Below are 15633 nucleotides of genomic sequence, written 5' to 3' on the forward strand. Positions count from 1 at the left end.
GAAGTTCCTCCAGGGCAGATTGGAAGAGGCCCTGGAGGTTTTTCGCCTTCCTCTGTAGCATGGGGCACAGGTCACTTGCTGGAGGATTCTCTGTTCCTTGAAGTCTTTAAACCACGATTGGAGGACTTCAATAGCTCAGACATAGGTGAGGTTTTTCTCAGGAGTGGGTGGGTGAGATTCTGTGGCCTGCATTGTGCAGGAGGTCAGACTAGATGATCATAATGGTCCCTTCTGACCTTTGTATCTATGAATCTATGAATATCTTTTATTGAGCAACTTCTGTTGGTGAAAGAGACAAGCTTTCAAGCTGCACAGAACTCTTCTTCAGGTCTGGGAAAGGTTCTCAGAGCGTCACAGCTAAATACAAGCTGGAACAGATTGTTTAGCACAGGTAGTTAACACATTTTCCAAGGGACAATTTAAGGTGAAGTGCCCATTAATACTTCTGCATTCATAGGACAAAAAAGGACAATTAGTGGATTACAGATTGTTGTAATACACCATAAATCCAATGTCTTTATTGAGATCATGACTTTTAGTGTCTAGCAAAGGTATGAATTTAAGCTCCCAGACTCGTCTTTTGAAGAAGTTGTGCAGGTTTCCTTTGAGGACAAGGAATGAGAGGTCAGCTATGGAGTGATCCTTTTGTGAAATGTTACTGTCATCCCAGTTTTACTTCCCTATAGGCTTGCCCTTCGGTAGGTTGTCTTTTAAAATTCAACAGCATAAATATTTTCTAACTCCCTTGCGCAGAAGAAATCTCATCGCTTGCTGATTTCTCCCCCTACAAGATAACAGACATATTTAGCAGAGGTTGCCTGTGGAGTTGCACCTGTAGTTCAGAATCAAAATACAAAGTCACCAATCACAGATGCAAGACGATTTAGTCAGGCAGTGGGATATTGGAGAAGCTGCATGCCTCTGGTGAACATCTGAGTAATGACTCATTTCTTGTCATGTGCGCAAGCTGAAGAAAGCTCTTCTTGCAACTGACGACAATCCAGTGTAACGGAGCACTGATAGACCTTCTGAACTTCTCCCTGTGCGTGGGCCAATACATCTGCTTTTACTTAACCTGCAGTTACTTTGTCCTTGTGCTGAGGAATAACAATTCTGACCACCATTACACTTTTTTTTTTAAGTAAATTCAAGGGCTGAGATATGTCTGAAAGGAAGTGCAGTGAAGTGGGTTGGTTGCTGAGGTAATGTAGGTGACCTTAAATTATGCAAACAAACTTCATGTTAAAATACACAAGTGCTGGCATTCTATTTGAGTACATTTATGGATCCCTATCACTATAGCATCTGAATGAATCAAACAATGAATGTATCAACGCAAAACCCACGAGGAAGGGAAGTACTATTAGCCTCATTTTAGTTATCCAAGGTCAGACAAGAAGTATGGGGCAGACCTGGGAACTGAACCCAAGTCTCCTGAATCCCATTTTGATGCCTTCTCTATTTCAGTGTCTGATCCATCCTTTTTCTCCCCTAGATCAGGAGTTCTTAACCACTTTCCTTGTGAGGCCCCCCCCAGCATGCTAAAAAAACTCCACGGCCCACCTGTGCCACAACTCTTTTTCTGCATATAAAAGCCAGGGCCAGTATTACGGGGTAGCAAGCAGGGCAATTGTCCAGGACCCCATTCCACAGGGGGCCCAGCAAAGCTAAGTTTCTTAGGCTATGGCTTCAGCCTGGGTGGCAGGGCTTGAGGCCCCAGGCTTAAGCCCCATGCGGTAGGGCTTCGGCTATATGCCCTGGGCCCCAGCAAGTGAAATTCTGGCCCTGCTTGGCAAACCCCCTGAAACCTCACCACTCCCCCCCCCCCCCCCAACCCCAGTTGAGAACCACTGCCCTAGATGAACGTCATTTTGAACTTCTTGTATTCAGTGACGAAATTGGACCATTTAAAAATCTAGAATTACACTAATCCTCTGACTTTTTTCACACTGTGAAGAATGGAGAAAATCTCAATGGCCCTTAGTGAATAAAGAGCTAGTACTGCTATTCAGATTTTTATCAGGAGAGGTTGTATTCAAAGGTAATGCATCTCTTTTGATTGAGGTGAAGGAACTGATACTGTTTAAGAATGACCTACTAGTCTTTAATTTGATCTCGTGCTTCCATGAAGAGGGCAGTCATGACTCCTCGAGAAAAGACTGGGGGAACTGGATTTTAGGAGTCCAAACCCCTTGGGATTTGAAGGATTGGTAATTAACCCTGGGCAACAGAATCAACATTTCAGAAGTTTCAGGAATCCAAATCTTCAAAACAAAGTGTGAATCTCCCCTTGAAAAGATATATTAATAAACATACAGTCTTTTCTGCAATTTATAAAGATAACATATGCCAATATTTCTGCAGCTGAAGCATTTCTGAAGCATCCAGTTTTTTCCCTATTCATTGTCTTAGAGAGTTTCTTTCATAAAAGACCTACAGGTGGAGTCAGGATCTGTAAACAAAGGATGAATTTATGAGTATCTGATTTTTTAAAAAATTATTTTAATAATTACCTTCCTTCCTATTTCAGATAGGTTTATTTTTCATTCTTTGTCATTAATATAACCCATTTTTGGGAAACAATTAAACTGCAGGTGAAAAATACAGATACACACTTTGCAAATTGCACCTGCAAAAGGGAGGCTGGAGACCCTTTTGAAAATTCAGCGCCAAATTTGATTTCAACTGATGGCTCTTTTGAGTTGTTCCAACAAACATTGCATCAGGATATTAAAGATGAAATAAAAATAAATGCTGTTTGGATAAAATGTATAGAAAATATTGTTGCATGTGAATGAAAATTTAAAAATGTCTCTGGTAGCACCAATATTAATGTGAGATGGTGAATTCTCAAGTTGTTTCACTGTCTTTTAAGTATAAGAAGAAGATTGAACTACGTGAAAATATAAAAAAAGCCTAATTAAATGTGCTAGAGGGATATTTTGACTTCTTTGGTAACTGTTTTGGATCGTAAATTTCAATACTCTTTGAGAGTTTATATAGTTTTTCAGATTCCAACAGAGTATAGAATCATAGAATATCAGGGTTGGAAGGGACATCAGGAGGTCATCTAGTCCAATCCCCTGCTCAAAGCAGGACCATTCCCCAACTAAATCATCCCAGCCAGGGCTTTGTCAAGATTTTAGATTATGATCAAGCTAAATCTGTTCTACAGTTACAAGCACAAAAATTGTAAAAAAGATTATTTCTGAAGCTTAGTGGATTCTCAGAAGTATGATGATTTGTATAAAAATCCATTTACATTTGAGTTTTAAATTAAAAAAAATTGTGATTGCCTTTTGTGTTGTATAGTAAATTTAGTCTGAATCCATCTAAAACAGCATCACTGGGTAATCTGTTTTTCAGGACATTTTGTACATTTATATCTCAAATGTCTTCCAATCCTAGACCCTTTATTTTTCTGTTGGGAAATTTGAAAACATTATTTGAAAAGAATTATAAGGATTTATACATGTTTTCTCTTATGCCAGTGTTATCAATTGATGTAAGAAATCTATTTTTAAAAATAATTCAGGGGGAACTTATAATTGGGGCCCTATCAAATTCACAGTCTATTCACAGCCATAGGATTTTTAAAATTGTATATTTCATGATTTCAGCTATTTAAATCAGAAATTTCACGGTGTTGTAATTGTAGGGGTCCTGACCCAGAAAGGAAGTGGGAGGGGGTGGGGGGGCGCGGTACTGCTACTCTTACTTCTGCGCTGCTGCTGCCGGTGGCGCTTCCTTCAGAGCTGGGCAGCTGGAGAGCAGCGGCTGCTGGCCGGGAGCCCAGCTCTAAAGGCAGAGCCACCTTCAGCAGCAGCGCAGAAGTAAGGCTGGCATGGTATGGTATTGCCACCCTTATGCCTGTGCTGCTGTTGGCGAGGTGCCGTCTTCAGAGCTGGGCGACTGGCCACCAGCCGCTGCTATCCGGCCACCCAGATCTGAAGGCAGTGCAGAAGTAAGGGCCCCCCTGCAGCTCCCTTTTGGGTCAGAACCCCCAGTTTGAGAAACGCTGGTCTCCCCCATGAATCTGTATAGTATAGGGTAAAAGCACACAAAAGACCAGATTTCACAGTCCATGGCATGTTTTTCATGGCTGTGAATTTGGTAGGGCCCTACTTATAACTTGACAGATCACATCGCCAAGATAACAAGACATTATGAATGACACAGTAAGGGCAGCTTCTAGTTCATGAGAAGATAAAGCAACCTTCTCCTTTACAGACTTTTTTCTTTTTCTGTCTGAAATTTCCCCAAAAGTCTCTCAAGAAGAGAGTGTCTCAAGCAGAAGAATTAACTGTACAAAAATGTCCAGAAAAATGCTTTTACAATTTTTGCATTTTTAACTCTAAAAATGTTTAGGTTCATCATAAACAAATGTATATGTTCTTTTGCTTGTCAAAATGAATTCCACCAGTAAGAGAGCTCATTTTCTAGACATAATTAATTGTCACCCAAGGTTGCTCACACCAAGCTGAGTTGCCCAAGCCTTGTGCAGGAATGGAAGATTTGCTGATGCAAGTAGCTTTTCAAGCTCAGGACGGCACCCCAGAGATCCACCTTTATTTTCTGGAAGTTTGCATACCTTCTGTTAAAAATCTTCAGAAGAACTAGAATTTTTCAGAGCTTGTAATACCAGTTTTATTAGGAATTTCAAACTTCGATATTAATACCTTGAGTCATTCCATGAAGAAGAGAGTCACCCTTTTCAGCTTCTGAAGAAGAAGGAAGCTTTGATTTCAGTTCTTTTCTTAACTCTGTCTCTCACTGGATTTGATTGTGAAGAGGAAGAGCTCTCCAACACTCAGCCTGTTGAGAAATTTAATCGGTCCTGCATTGCTTAGCAGATCTAGTTGCTGTTGGCCATTTAGGTCAGTGCTGTGGGTCTTCTGACAGGGAAGAAAGTGGAATGCCCTGTAGTATACTATTCAGTTTGAGCGAAACCAAAAGTTGGCCTGTGCACTGCAGTAGAAAAGTCATCTTGTGCATCTCTTCCAATGCATAATTGTTCTACACTGTACATTTCCTCGGGCTTTGTCTCTGAATAAAGAATGAGTATTTTGCTACTGCTTGTGGCTGAAATATTGCTTTATTGTCTTCTTCATTGCCAAAGGAACAGAAGATTCCTGAAAATCGAGGAATTAAGTCCTCTGTGACAAATAGAGTATTCCCTCCCCCCACCCCCGTATTTTTTTCTATTCCCTGCCTATAGTTGAGGAAAAAATATCTGTGAGGTCAACTCACAGTAGCATGTATAGGTCAACCTTGTCTCCGCCAAGGCAGAACAGAAACTGTAATGTCCTTATATGTAGAATGGAGATGGTACTTAGTGAGTGGGGTTGTTGTACTTCTACATAGTCATATAGGACCAGAAGCAGTCCGTAAACCCGCCTCTGTAACTGGAACAGTTTGACAACTCCACCATTTGTACTTTTAATTATACTTTAAACATTTTTTTAAAAGTTGCCCATCAATATCTATAGGGATGGAAAACCTATCAACCTGTATTGTGGAGTGATGTAAATTACAGTATTGGGGAAAAAATAAAAGGAAGATGTATGTTTATTGATTCAACCCAGTAAAAAGTATCTTAAGCATCAGAAATAGGATAGACTTAGTAACAGTTCCAGAATCAGATAGTAACAAGGACATGAATACAGAAATGTTCAACCATTAGAATCTTTTCTTCTATTTCCATGAGGTAGAATTTATATCACATGTATTAACTCTGAGTGTTCATATCCATTACATTTTCCCTCCTGTGCTGAGATATATACTCCATACTGGTCCCAGTTCAGGAAACCATCCCTATTTTTCGAAACACGTAAGCATGTGATCAAGTGTAACTTTAGGCAATTTTCAGTTACATTAAACGTATACCTAAGTGTTTCTCAAAATTGGGACAGGTGTGTACAATGATCACCTCTGTAAAAAACAAAATACCAAACAGTTACCACCATTATTTCCTATTCTAAATACACAGGGAATCTGTGGAATTTCATATGCCACTGTGTGATGATGGTTGTAAATGCTGACCACTGCATAAATTCAAATGGTTTACATTATAACTCACAGATTTGGGCTAGCCACTCAAGCTCAGACCCAGAGGGTCAGATGGACTCAAGGGCCCAACTGTCACCCAAGCTGCAATGTTCACACTGCTATTTTTGGTGTGCTCGCTCAAGGCGAGCTAGCATGAGTCTGTCTACCCAGGATGGGAGGCTCACTCACAGATACTGTGTAGACATAGCTTTTGAGGCCAAGATGAATGGGATTTTGTTTTAATACTAGGTGAGTGCATGTGATAAGTGGATCTAATTTTATAAAAGGGTAGGGAATATAAAACTTTAATCTTGTGAAATACAGTTTAACTGCTATTTTATCTGGAACTCCCTCTTATCTGAAAAAAAGATTGTGTCACCCAATATCTATTAATCACATTGAAAATTCCCTCAATTATCCAAAATTAGTCAGTGTCTTCCTCCCGCAGCCCCTATTTAGTCTTCAGTAATCGAGACTGCACTCTAGCTATATAGAGCTCTAGAAGCAGTGGTATGGTAAGTGTAAAGAGAGAAAATGTTTATTGTCCTCATTAAAGATTGTAAACAGAGTGTTAAATAATATTAATGGCTGGGATTGTCAGTACTTAACAGTACTTTCCTAGTACAAGTGATTTTATTGATCGATACAGACTCAATATAACAGGGTAGATTATTCTACTGATTTTATCAAAACTTTAACTAAATTTCTTAGTGCACCACATATCTTTAAATAGATCTAGATGATGATGTAGATTAAGAAAAGCAAACCACCATCCATCTTTTTTTGATCTGTTAATAACTTAAATCCATCATTGTTGCTACAAGCTGTTTTCAAGTTCTGTTGTGCATACCTGTTTCATTGGTGCTTGTAACAGAATCTTACAATTGTTTAGATGGCTTTTGGTTTTAAAGAATGTAGTTGGCAGATGCAGGGTCACATATATGCTAGAGATAAAAGGTAGGGTAAAAATAATGTTACTGGTAACATAAAGGACAGATATTTATAAAACATGCCTTTTGTGAAAACAGTTCCTGAAGAGACTTTCCTGGCTCTTTTTTTTTTTTTTTTTTTTTTGTAAAGCTGGCAGTGCTTTAAAAAAATAGCCTTATTACTTACTTTGAAAATAACAGTGCAGTTTTGAAAAATGGTATTATTAATGTGTGTTTTGCAATTCATTTATTTTTTATTTGCTGTATATTTTAAAATAACCAAAATGATTTGTTATTTGCTGTACAGAATTGGGCTCTGTGAAGTTTTTCTTTTATTTCCTGAGTGGTTTACTTTTTACTCATATTTCAGGCTTGTTTCAAAGCAAATTTTGTTCATTAAAAAAGCAAAATTTTAATTAAAATTCAGGACAATTTTAGAGACAAAGTTACTGATATACTTAATTCTCATTTTCTTTTCATTCTAGTATTACTAGTTGCTATACAGATACACCTCTACCCCAATATAATGCAGTCCTCGGGAGATGAAAAAAATCTCACTGCGTTATAGGTGAGACTGCATTATATTGAACTTGCTTTGGCCCCCGCTGTTCCTTGTTCCCTGACCGCCCCCTCCAGAGACCCCTGTCCCTAATCACCCCCAGGACCCTACCCCTTAGCCAATCCCCCTGCTCCCTGTCCCCTGACTGCTCTGACCCCTATCCACACCCCTTGCCCCCTGACAGACACGCAGCGGCAGGAAGCGGAGCAGCCTGGCCTTAGCCCACTCCACTCCGCCAGCTCCCAGCCGCGGCGCTCCACTTCCTGCCGCAGGTGAGTGCGGGGGGGCGTCCTTTCCCCAACCTCCCCGCACTCACCTGAAGCGGGGCGCCGCGTCTGGGAGCTGGTGGAGTGGAGCGGACGGAGGCCGGGCTGCTCCACTTCCGCCGGTGACTGTGCGGGGATCCCTTCCCCCAAGCCCTCTCCCCCAAGCTACCTGACTGGGTCCGGGGCGAGGGAAGCGGAGCGGGCTGCTCCCGGGCCCCCGCTAATCTCCCAGGCCACTCTGGGACTGCAGGGCCCCCAAAAATGCCCCCCCCAGCTTCTGCCTCCCAGACCCGGGGGGGAACCCCTGACCACCCCTGAGACCCTCTGCCCTTATCCAACCCCTCGACCCCGGCCCGGCCCCCTTAACACGCTGCTCAGAGCAGCGTGTCGGAGCTTTACCACGTTGTTTGCAAACCTGCGTTATGTAAGGTCGCGTTATATCGGGGTAGAAGTGTACATAGTAAGAAACAGTCCCTGCCCTGATGTTCTTACAGTCTAAACAGACAAGACAGAGGGTAGGAGGCAAAACAGATAAATGATCTGGTCACGCCACACAGCATGTCAGTGGTAAAGCCAGGAATAGAACCCATGTTTCCTGATTCTCAGTCCAGTTCTAAAGCCACTACAGTCTAATGTAGAGGTGGGCAAAGTATGGCCCGCAGGCCACATCTGGACCGCTGAACCGTCCTACCCAGCCCCTGAGCTCCCAGTTGGAGAGACTAGTCCCCAGCTCCTCCCCTGCTGTCCTCCCTCCCCCGCAGCCTCAGTGCACCATGCCGCCAGCGCTCTGGCCTGCCGCTTCTGCCGAGCAGGGCAGCAGTGTGGCTGCGAGCTCCTGCCTCTCTGAGCGGCGTGGTAAGGGGTCGGGGTGGGGGTTGAATAAGGGGCAGGAGGTACCGGGAGTCCAGGGATCAGGGGGACAGGGATCAGGGGGCGGTTGGATGGGGCGGAGGTTCTGAGGTGGGGGGTGGTCAGGGGATGGCGAGTGAGGGGGCTGGATAGGGGGTGAGAGTCCCGGGGGCGGGGGTGTGAATAGGGATCGGTGCAGTCAGGGGACAGGTGGGGTTGGATAGGGGGTGGGAGTCCCGGGGGGTTTGTCAGGGAGCAGAGGTGTGGATAGGGGGCAGGGCAGTCAGGGGACAGTGAGCGGAGGGGGTTGGATGGGGATGGGATCCCGGGAGGGGGCAGTCAGGGGTCAAGGAGCAAGGCGGGTTGGATGGGTCACTGGTTCTGAGGGGGGCAGTGAGGGGGCAGATAGGGGGCGGTGTCCAGGCTGTTTGGGGAGGCACAGCCTTCCCTACCCGGTCCTCCATAAAGTTTCATAACCTGGTCGTGGCCCTCGGGCCAAAAAGTTTGCATACCCCTGGTCTAATGGCTGTCAACCTTTTTCCGTACTGTGGCTCGTTCTACAATATTAAAAAGTTTTGGGATCCCGCTTCCATCTAGCTATGAAGAAAGGGTGAGATTGAGAATCCATGTACTAAACCATGCTGTCTTCCATTCATCAGTGTTTACTAGATTTGACAAATTTGCCTGGAGAAAAATGTTTTCAGGCTGTATTACTGCAGGAATTGACTAGGTTTCTCCATATCTTTTTAGACAATCTGACTATGAATGTACACATTTTAAAATACAATCAGTGTTACGGCATATATTGTCTTTTTTGATACTTACATTCCTATTGTTTGGCAAACTCAGTAGTCTTTCTTACTTTTTTGAATACTCCTTTGCAGGGGGAATTTTTAAAACTTCATTTCTTTTTCTTAGTAACTATACGGAATCATTTCTAAGTGAATTATTGGTGAGTGGGGAAGTTGATTTGGTAGTGATGCAAATTTCTGCATGTACAAAACCATATATTGCATTTTAAATTAAGGGTAATGAGTAGTGTATTTCATTTTCTTCACTGCAGCTTTAACGCTGGATATTGTACAGGTGAGGAGAACTGGGATAATTTGTGAATACGCATTATGTTGTCATCTATAATTACATAATCACATACTGTTTTTTCCACAGGACCCCTGCCTTATTTAGTGTATAGAAAGGACTTGCTATTAGGATGAGTCTGGGTCGTGTAGTGAAAGACGTTGTTGTCTGTAAGACCCCCTGCAGCATTTGTTGCAGCAGTTGGAGGGTGTGCAGTGAATGAGGCCAGGGGACAGCAGGAAAAGAAAGAATGGTCTTGTGGTTGAGGCAGATGAATGGCATCCTGTAGAATTGGATTCTATTCCTCCTCCTGCCACAGAGTTCCCATGTGATAATAGGCAAGTCACTTAAACCACAGTTTTTACGGGTGGTCAGTAATTGTTTGCTCCTCATTTTCTGGGTGCCCAACTTGAGACCCTGGGATCTGATTTGCAGAAGTGCTGAGCACTCATAGTTGCAGCTTAAGTTTGTGGGAGCTGTGCTTTGAATATATTAAGTACTGTATAGTGCCACATACTCTGAAACTCGCATCCTAGATGTCTCAGGTAGGCCTTCCAAAATTAGTTGATACTTTTGACGTTAATCTCTCTCTGCCTTAACTCCCTATCTGTAAAATGGAGATAATATTCCCCTGTCACCTCACAAATGTATTGTGAAGATAAATTTATTAATGTTTGTGAAACACTTAGATACTATAATGGTGAGTGCCACAGAAAAGTTCATGAGGAAATTAATAATTCTATCTTCAGAATGAAGTTTGAATAGTGTGCACTAAATACATCCTCAGGCCACACACTGAACACTGAGGAGGAAACAAAATATGGACTAGCTCGCTGTTAATTAAGTGAGCACCATCCACCCTGTGCATTGACTAAGTCAGGAGTTATGTAGAAAAAATAGCATGTGATTATGTAGTTACAGACTGTGTCATAATGCATATGCACAAGAGGGCTGAATTAAGGTTGCACACCTAACCTTAATTCCGGCATTTCCTAACTTTTGAGTGTTGACTTTGCAACCTTAATAATATGCATATTAAAAAAAACCACTCATGTAGTTTTTGTGTGTATAGTTTAGTGTTATTAAATAACAATAAATAATCATGTTATTGCAATATTAAATATATTGCAAGCCATGCTAAAAGACAAAATATGTAAATCACATTATAATGTAACACACGTGAAGTGTTAAATCAAGCCAGCATTAACTCTGGTGCTGCCACTCCAACAGTGGTGAATGTAAAATTGGATGAGTGACATAAAAGTGCCCTGGCAGGCCAAGAAAGGCTGCTTGAGCATGAGGTGAAAACTGTGCTGGTGGTAGTTAAATAACATGTGGGTGCGGGAAGTTGATAGCTGGAGTTGGAGATGGTGCGAAAGAAGGTAGGAATCCTGTTGTGGTCACCAGAGCCCTCTAATATAATGGGACTTCAGTTTATTAAATTATGCATTTTATCCTGAATATAATACACATGTATTTGTCTTCCTTCCTTAGCAATATATATAGCTTCTTTTGAGAAAAATGCTAAAGGCTTTAAGGATGAATTAAGGGAAGATATTCTCTTCCTCGGATGTAGGACAGGAGAATCAGAAATACTTGTTAATTTGCCATACTGTGTCTGATTCCTCAGTCTAAACCTTGAAAATCCAACGTGCAGTAGTAGCTTTTACGTTTCACTGCTTGCTTAATCCAAAAACTAGTAATTCACAATTTAGGATAACAGAATTCATTTTTTGGAGGCCTTTTGGTTTAACACATCTTAATTAAGGTAGGTTTGAATTAACCTGAATGTCAGGGAGAAATAAATACGCTTAGCTTAGTGGTGCCCAAACTTTTTCTGTCATGCCCCCCACCCCCGCTTAATAGTAATGGCATCTGTTTGTGACCCCTCCCCCCTCTATTACTGCACAGTGGCTCAGCAGAGGACCTTGGGCTGAAGGCAAAGCTGAGAGCTGAACTAGGTGTGGGGGAGGGGCTGGACTAGAGGTGGAGCTGGCCTGTGGGTAGAGAGGGAATGAGGATAGAGCTGGCCTGAGGGCGGAGAGGGAATTTGGACAGAGCTGAGTGGAGCTGTGGCTGGGTTGGAGCTGGGCTGCGGTTGGGGCCAGAGCTGGGCTGGAGGTGGAGTGGAGCTGTGGCTGGGGTCAGAGTGGGGCTGGGTGACGCTCCCTCCCTACACCGTGTGGAGGCTGGTCCAGGTCCAGCCATGTGCCCCCCTGAAGGTTCCTCTGTATCCCCTTAGGGGGGTATGCCCCACAGTTTGGGGACCACTGGCTCAGCTAAATGACTTCCATATTTATAAATTGTGGTATGGATTTTTCAAGTTATTGTTCAGTGGCCATTAACACCCATAAATGTCATGAAGTTTGTTCAGTGGTGCACGTGTAAATACTATCATCCATGCCTAACAAAATCTTCAAATAGTATAAATGTGAAAACTCTCTCACTTTTGCAACACAATCCCCTATTTTCTACTCTCTACTACCATTGCCTAGTATATTTTTTTATCTAGTATATTTTTCTTGATCTACAGGTGAAATAAAAAGTTTGCAGAAACTAAACCAAGCATGAAGTAGAACTGGAACCTTTAATTTCATTAACTACATTGTAAGTGGTGAAGATTAATGTATATATCTCTTGCTAATTCTTTCCAATTACTTAGTTCATATAAATTCCCAAACCTTGTTAATTATGCTGAAGTCAAATGGTAATTCTTAACAGTATTTCCACAGCAAGGGAATTTTCCTGGCGTAACCTTGCCCTCTTGTAGAAACTCTCAGCCGATTAGGCACTCTGACTCTAGTCCATTCATTTTCAGCTCAAGCCTAATTGCTGCCAACTGACTGCCACAGGTACCTTGGCTTTCGTACATTTAAGGAATGCAGGTTCTTCAGAGAACAAACAAGGAAAGATTAATTGTTTGTTTTGTTTCATCCCAAGAGAAATGTGGGCGCTTAATCAAGAAAAATAATTTCTTCTGTTGATTTGGCTTATTTGGGGAATGGATAATTGTATAAGGGAAGGTATAGAACTCTGCATTTTGTAAGAAACATTGCCATTTACTTACACAGGAAGCAAAGATACAGTGAAATAAATGTAACACAACATTGAAATTGATGGGGATGGTTCACATTTCTCATAGTAAGTAATTTGGCTGTTGGGCTTTTATTTGAACCAATATCGTTAGGTGGTATTGTCATTTGTTTTGTCTGCTTCTTTGGAAATCTAATCAAGGAGACAATAGTAGGGGTAAAAAAACCACTTTTCCAAATTATCCTTAATTACTAGAGCACAAAGCAAGCTAAACACTCTAGTGTTTCCAATTAAAGAACCTGTTTCAAGTGGATACCATTAAATCTATCTTTCCCAATCTGATAAATAAGCTATCAAAGAGTGGAACAGATTAACTGGGATCAATTAGTTCAAGGCTTAGTATAAAAGAGTGAGCCAACATTATCAATGAATGCAAATTTTACATAAAACAAATAAGGACTATTTTAGTACCTACTCCCTACCCTATTCCCCTAGTTATCACAAAACAGAAATTTTGTCTGTGGCTCTAAAATTAGTCTGATTAATTTCTCTTTGAAAAGAGAGTTCTAAACCTCACCTCTTTAAGTCCTTTTCAGAATGTTAGGACATAGATTGTACAGAGAAGGCCACCATTAAGATATATCATTGATATTCCTCCCTTAACACACACTATGCGTTACGTACACAGTAAAGAAGTAAACTCCAGTAGGAAACTGGATGGCTTAGGGCAGGGGTCCCCAACGCGGTGCCCGCGGGCGCACTGGTGTGTGCCCGCAGGAAACCGTGCCACTGAAATGCCACCGAGAAGCGTTACTGTTTCTTGGTGGCATTTTGGCAGCGAGGCTTCAGTCTTCTGAAGTCGGTATCAAGTGGAGTGCCCCAAGGGTCGGTCCTGGGGCCGGTTTTATTCAATATCTTCATAAATGATCTGGAGGATGGTGTGGATTGCACTCTCAGCAAATTTGCGGATGATACTAAACTGGGAGGAGTGGTAGATACGCTGGAAGGGAGGGATAGGATACAGAAGGACCTAGACCAATTGGAAGATTGGGCCAAAAGGAATCTGATGAGGTTCAATAAGGATAAGTGCAGGGTCCTGCACTTAGGACGGAAGAACCCAATGCACAGCTACAGACTAGGGACCGAATGGCTAGGCAGCAGTTCTGCAGAAAAGGACCTAGGGGTGACAGTGGACGAGAAGCTGGATATGAGTCAGCAGTGTGCCCTTGTTGCCAAGAAGGCCAATGGCATTTTGGGATGTATAAGTAGGGGCATAGCGAGCAGATCGAGGGACGTGATCGTTCCCCTCTATTCGACATTGGTGAGGCCTCATCTGGAGTACTGTGTGCAGTTTTGGGCCCCACACTTCAAGAAGGATGTGGATAAATTGGAGAGAGTCCAGCGAAGGGCAACAAAAATGATTAGGGGACTGGAACACATGAGTTATGAGGAGAGGCTGAGGGAGCTGGGATTGTTTAGCCTGCAGAAGAGAAGAATGAGGGGGGATTTGATAGCTGCTTTCAACTACCTGAAAGGGGGTTCCAAAGAGGATGGCTCTAGACTGTTCTCAATGGTAGCAGATGACAGAACGAGGAGTAATGGTCTCAAGTTGCAGTGGGGGAGGTTTAGATTGGATATTAGGAAAAACTTTTTCACTAAGAGGGTGGTGAAACACTGGAATGCGTTACCTAGGGAGGTGGTAGAATCTCCTTCCTTAGAGGTTTTTAAGGTCAGGCTTGACAAAGCCCTGGCTGGGATGATTTAACTGGGAATTGGTCCTGCTTTGAGCAGGGGGTTGGACTAGATGACCTTCTGGGGTCCCTTCCAACCCTGATATTCTATGATTCTATGATTCTGGGAATAGGAATATGCTATTCCCACAGAAAGGTTGGGGACCACTAGCTTAGGGGATTTGAAACAGGCAGAGGCTGCAGAAAATAACAGGCATAGAAAATGACAGATTTCACAATTTAGGTCTTGTCACAAAAGTTATTACTTCCTACAGCATTTAAGCTTTCAATAAAGCCGTGTTTAGTCTACAACTTCCAATGGAGTTTGTTGTGTTAGTGGGTGTGGCTGACTGTAAACGTGGTTTGGATCTGTGCATCACATGGTTAATTCGCTGTTAAGTAACCATATAGCTAGTCAATATTACACCCTTGCCCGGGGTCGAAAGTGGGACATGGTTTTATTTCTGTTACTTTTTTCGCACACTGGGTTTTGTTTGATCTTTTTGTTTTGTTTTGTTTCTGCAACATAAGCACAGTTAGGGAGCTCTGTTTAAGTAACCAGTTTGGCCGGTTCTCCTTCCTCCCAGCTGTATGTGCGGCAGGATATCCCAGATTGTATTGCTTTTGGTGTCACTCAGCATACATGTCCTCTGGGCGCTCAGTCCCCAGATAAATTCCCAGATTTTCCCAGAATCTACTGATATAAACATGAGTAAGAAGCATGGTGAGTGCTGATGGATAAACATAGTTGGTACATAGTTGTATTTACAGAAAAGCTGCTGACATTTGTTCTAACTAGATCAGAAGAGGTGGTCTGTTCCAAAATGTGTCTCTACTTTTAGTATAGACAAGGGCTGGAGGGAAAATGATTGTAGTTTATTCCAATTGGAAAAAAGGAGTGGAGTGTATCCATGGTCCTGTATGCACTAAAGAAACTGCTATTTCTAACCAGTTTTATAAAACTGTTTCAGCTAGCATAGTTGTACTGTCAGTGTGAATAGGGTGGAATTTTCTTATAAACAACTTTTCCGTTAGTGTCCAGAATGGATTTTTAAAATTCTCTCTCTATCTGTGGCCCATCTGTACTGGCAGCATAGCTACTTGAAACTGTTTTTCAAAACTGTTTTCCTAAAACAGCCATT

General features: G+C 42.3%; 1 protein-coding gene across 4 annotated transcripts in view; it reads left to right on the forward strand.

Moving 5' to 3' along the window:
* Positions 1-15633, forward strand: part of SNX24 (sorting nexin 24) — a 147181-nt gene that overhangs the window by 96968 nt on the left and 34580 nt on the right. The gene's annotated exons all lie outside the window — the stretch shown is intronic.

This window comes from Lepidochelys kempii, chromosome 5 (assembly GCF_965140285.1).
Source record: "Lepidochelys kempii isolate rLepKem1 chromosome 5, rLepKem1.hap1, whole genome shotgun sequence".
NCBI classification, from domain to species: domain Eukaryota; kingdom Metazoa; phylum Chordata; order Testudines; family Cheloniidae; genus Lepidochelys; species Lepidochelys kempii.